This window comes from Vigna radiata, chromosome 4, assembly GCF_000741045.1.
Source record: "Vigna radiata var. radiata cultivar VC1973A chromosome 4, Vradiata_ver6, whole genome shotgun sequence".
Lineage (NCBI taxonomy): Eukaryota > Viridiplantae > Streptophyta > Magnoliopsida > Fabales > Fabaceae > Vigna > Vigna radiata.
In genome coordinates, this window is record NC_028354.1 from 8,466,830 (window position 1) to 8,472,830 (window position 6,001).

Below are 6,001 nucleotides of genomic sequence, written 5' to 3' on the forward strand. Positions count from 1 at the left end.
ATTCTCAAGCTAAAACTATCCAAATAAAAAAAATATATATCCTCCTATGGACGTGCCAGGCTTTGCTTCTTCAATCAATCAGCGTTCTAATCTACCNTAAACCAAGACTAAATGACGGCGCCATGCGAAAAAAANTGAGAGTGCATTCTAAAATTCCTATCATCCCTGACAGCGTGNTGTACCATTCCTAATTAACAAAAAAGTTAAAGAATTGTGGGAGGCGGCTGCCCATTTCTCCAACACCATCACCGTGCACACACTANTCCAAAANTAAATCGACACGTCGTTAAAATAAAAGAAATGTGCATTGAAATAAAGAAAAGAAATGTGCTTGGAATAATTAAACCGTAACAGTAAAGCAATTAGCAATTGTTGAATAATAGAAATAGCTAAACATTAACAATGGTTAAATCANCCCTCTTCTCGGTTCAAGCAAGAAATAAAGAAAAAATAATAATAACCCGATGGAGCTCTCCATTCACNTCCCTGCATCCACTAAAGATAGCATGTTGTCTCCCCCTCAAGAAAAATAACCGTTCTAGCCGAGAGTGAATATCCAAGTGACGGCTGCAACAATCCCTAGGGCCAAGTGTCATGAAATGTAAGGGTGGGGTCCACCCTAAATCCCTAGGGTTGGACATGTGTCACACAAAATTTGGGCCCTACATATTTTTAATGGCCCAATGTGCAAAAGTTGTCTAAAAAGTTTTAAACTATTAAAATTACAATACAACTAAAATTAAAATGTCTAATTGTTGAGTCTTGAATTTATTCGGTGTTCTCCAAATGTCCCAAATTGTGTTTCCAAAATTTTTCCTGAAAATAGTAATGCAAATAATTAGCTCAGAAAATTCAAATTAATTGAAATTAGAATTTCCGGTCAAATTAAGCATAATTAGGAAAAACGGGAAAATACCGAACAATTAAGCACAATTCCCTGATTAATTCTAGCACAATAAACTAAGTGAAATCAATAAAATATCAACTCATCAAGCTAGAAAAACAGAGCCGGGAAGATTCGAGAATCGAAAGTTCGGAAGTCGAAAGTCTAGAGTCGAGAGTCGAGAACACAAGACTGAAAAAAATGCAAACTAGGTTTGGGAATCGTAACCTAGACTGATACCATGTTAAATTTAGAAAGGATTGAGCCAGAAAATTGTGTCCCCTCTTGTTGGAGAACTTTCATATATATACAAATAATTACAATCTGTCAAGCTGATTTTCAGCCCACTAAATAAGCTAAAATATCATATACATTTATTACATTTAATTATCCTAGTTAAGAGAATAACCGTTGCATATCTTTTCCATTCATTGACAATATGTTTCATTTTTATAGCAAAGTGTTGACATTAAATCTAACATTATCATAGCTCGAAAAAAGGTCTTGTGTACCATAGCCAAGTGTTGGAGAGATGTTAGCGGTCTAAAAACCGTTACTTTTATACTTGAAATTGATATCAAAACACACCCTTTATGACGTAGAATGAGCTTAAAATCATGCAAAACACTTAAGTTAGGTTACAAGAGAGTTAAAGATGATTTTAGAGATATTATGCTTGGTTTTACATTGTTTGGGCAAGATTTAATGAGAATTGAAGAAGGGAAAATGAAGTAGGAAGGAGTTGGACTCAAGAAAGGATGAAGAAAGGTGCAAAAGAGGAATCGCTCTCACCGCTCAGTGCCAATTTCAGTGTTGAGCGCCAGCTTTGTGGAATTCAATACGGTCAGACGCTTAAGTGCTATTGCTGAGGGGTCAATGACGAACAGTTGCCACCGTTGAGCGCCAAAACCCACCGCTGAGCGCTGAGAACATTAACTCAATACGGCAGGAGGCTTGGGAGTCAACACTGAGCGATCCAGTGGAGTGTCGCACCTACTGCTGAGCGGTGAAATCCAATGCTAAGCACTGTAGTTGGGCTTGGGCAAAACTTCTATAATTTTTCATAGCTTATAAATAGACCCTCAAAACTATTCTAGGGTAATCTTTTTGACAGAGAAAGACGACAGAACACTTTCTACACTCCTTGGACGCGGCTTTTGGATACGAAAGCTCCAATTTACCAATTCTAGGGTTTATTCTTTCATTCTTTCCATTGAATCCAAATAGTTTCACCATGTCAATGGTGAACTAAACCCTTTGTTGTTGGGGAACGATGTAATCTTTGTGAAACTCTCTTATATCAAAATTCCTATTTTATTCATATACTTGCATTATCAGTAGTTTGGGTTTTCATCTATGTACATTAAAGCTTGCATTGTTTAACGCATTATTGTCATGATCTTTGATTTTATCGATATGGGAACATACGGGGAAATCTAGAACTAAGAATTCTCTTGATTATGTAATATTTCCTAGAGATAGGAATAGGACAGCCAATTGCTTTAAGCTTCTGTTATTAATGCATTAGTAATTGCTAGGGTGACTAGGGATAGTGAACTAGTAATTATGGTAATAGGCTCTTTTCACCGAGGAATCGGGTTTAGAGTAATTTATAAAGTTGTATGAACATTGATAATAAAGTGGAATATAATAGGAATAGTAGATATAGGAGGGTTGATCAGGATGAAACTGTAAACCCCAACAACTCCATTCATCAATAATCATTATCTGTCAATTGATTCAGCTTTTGCATTTGCATGTTTAATTTCGTTTTTGCATTACAATCTCAAATTATTATTCTTTCAAGTCAGATGCAATTAATTCACATAAAAGTCTAGGCCAAGAGTCCCTTGGGAAACGATATTTGTACTTACTGCTCTATTATTACTTGATACGATCTGGTACACTTGTTAGGGTGTTAACAAGTTTTTGGCGCCGTTGTCGGGGACTCATTGGTTTAACTTTTCTAGTAGTGTGATTTCATTAAATCTGACTTGATTTTATGTTTATTTTTATTCTTGTTCTAATAAATGTTTTCTAGTGTTTTGTGCCTAACATTTGTAGAATGCAATACGAACAAGAATTTGACTATATGGGCACTCAATTCTACCAAAATGACTCCAACTACTGGTGGGAACCTCACTCAAACATGGATCAAAGCCAATTTGGGCAAGTTGTGGAGCAACAAATTACTCCACTTAAGGAGAACATAAATTCTGATGACGAATTTCTTCAGCAAATCACGGGTATGAATATATCATACATCATAAGTTTGGAGGAGATGCGACAACATCAAAGGCAGTGATAACGGTCTAAAAACCGTTATTTTTATACTTAAATTTGATATCAAAACACATTCTTTATGTCTTAGAATGAGCTTAGAATCAAGTAAAACACTTAGTTGAGTCACATGAGAGTCAAAAGTTGTTTTTAGAGATATTATGCCTATTTTTGCATTATTTTGATAGGTTTTGATGAGAATTGAAGATGGAAGTGAAGTAGGGAGGACTTAGACTCAAGAAAGGAAGAGGAAAAGGAAGAAAAGAAGAGTCAAGTTCACCGCTCAACGCTAATTCCAGCGCTGAGCGCCAGTTTCTCACTTGAGCGGCAGCGTTGAGCGTCCTGCGATTAGGAGGGCCACCGCTGAGCGGCAGACTAGACCGTTGAGTGGCCTTTGATTTGGAGGCAAACTGTTGAGCGACCAAATTGAGTGTTGAGTGCCTAAATGATGGGCTTGGGCTTAAATTCTATTATTTTTAGGCACTATAAATACACCTATTGTGAAGCTTAAGTTAATCTTTTGGCAAGCAGAGACGTCCAGAGCACTTCGACCCTCCTTGGAGGCAGTTTCTTGGATGCTTAGGCTCTAATTTATCAAATCTAGGGTTTACTCTTTCATCTTTTTCATTATTTCCATCTAGTTTCACCATGTCTATGGTGAACTAAACCCTTTGCTGTTAGGGAATAATGTAATCTTTTGAAACTCTCTTATATTGAAATTCTTATTTTATTCATATGCTTATATTATCAATTGTTGGATTTCTTATATATGATTAATGCTTTTATCGTTTAACTCATTCGATATGAAGATATTTGCCTTTGTCGATACGAAGACGTACGGGAAAGTCATGAACTGATAGGAATTCTCTTGATTAAGCAATAATTCCTAGAGATAGCGGTAGGACGATCAATTATATTTTGCTTTTGTGATATATTGCATTGCTAATTACTCAAGGAGACTAGAGATAGTAAACTAATAGTTAGTAATAGACTCTTTTCGCCGAGAGATCGGGTTTAGAGTAGGCTAAGCAAGTTTGCATGGCAATTTGATAATAAAGCGAAGTAAATAAGAAAAGTAGATATAAGAGGGTGGATAAGGATNAAATTGTAAACCCCAACAACTCCATTCATTCATATCTTTTCTTTGCCAATTGATTCACTTGCATTTGCATGTTTATTATCATTTTGCATTCACACTACAAAAATTATTTCTTTTCAAGTCTTATGAGATCAATTTACATGAAAGATAAGGCCTAAGAGTCCTTTGGGAGAACGATACTTGGACTTACCGTTTATATTACTTGATAGCAATCTGGTACACTTGCCAGGGGCTTAACAATAGAGGAAATAGAACATCAAAGGCATCCTTCACTTGAAGAAGTAGAACGTCAATGGCAGCAATATCATTCTTCACTTGAAGAAGTAGAACGAAAAAGGCAGCAATATTCTCATTCTCTTGAAGAAAGAGAGAAGGAAATTGAACAACATTGGCTGGAGGAAATTGAACAACATTGGCAGCAACCATCTCCATCAGAAAGCTGTGAAGAGACATTCCAACAAGTGATGCAGAATACTATCTCCTTTTCAGAATTTTATGACGCAAGATGTAAAAGGAAAAAGATAGAATTGGGTTGCATGACTGCATCTCTGGATGATTTTAGGGTTAGTACTGAAGTTAATCTTAAGGAGGAATGTCAAGCCACTATCTTTGAAAGTGATAAGGTTGTTGATGTGGAGATAGAAACAAAAAGGTTGGGTGAGGAAGATAAAGATGATGAGTGAGAAAAAGCAGTGGTTGAGGAAAAAGAAAAAAAGAGAAAATATGCCAAAATAAAGAAGAAAATAAGAAAAAAGAAAAAAAGAAAGTTGAGGGAGGAGAAGAGTGAGAAAAAGAGGAAGAGAGGAAAGAAGGAAAAATCATATGAAAAGCCCCTTCCTTATCAAAAGAAATATCATAGGAAGGAAAAGAAAAGTAAGTGTTTTATGGAGATCTTCAAGAAATTGGAGATTAAAGTTCCTATGATTGATACATGGAAACAAGTGCCTTGTTTTAGCATTTTTCTAAAGAAATTCAGCAGGAAGAAGAAAAAGAAAACAATATCAAGCAAGGGGAATATCAACACCTATTGATGGGTGTTTGAGCTTTACTGGGTCAAGCTCATGACATTAAAAGAGCGCTCATTGGGAGGCACCCCAGTAATTGTAGAACATTATTTTTTTATTATTTTGGATTATTTGGACTTGTAATTTTTTTATTTGTAAACAATTTTTATTGGGTAGCATCTACTGAGGGATGCTAATTATTTATGTTTCCACTTAAGGATACAGGTAAGCACACGTACTGCTGGGTGATGGTAAGATTTGCACCTACTGATGGGTGCTAAGAAAAGATTTTAGGTCAGGCTCGTGTCGTTAAACAAGCGCTACCTGGGAGACAACCCAGTTGACTGTTATTTATTCTTAACTCTGTTTTAATTGCATTTTAGCATTTAAGTGTTGCATGAGAGAGGGGAATTGCATAAAAATTGTGAATTGAGAGTGAAATTAAGTGCTATAGATCACAAAATGTGAAGGCATGCAAAAAGGGGAAAAAAATTTAAATCGCGCCTACCGCTCAGCGGTAAAAACCAACACTGAGCGGTGGTGTCGTAGAGGCAAATTTGGGCTTTTTAAACAACTCAGCGTTGGAGGCCCATTTGCACTTTTTAAAAACCCCTTAGGGCTCGCTCAAGCATCATTGTCTGACCTACACACTTTGCTTGCACTCTCAAAAGCTTTTCACGAGCTCCTCTCCATTTTTCCCATCACCCACTCACCAAAAACCACTTGTTCATCATC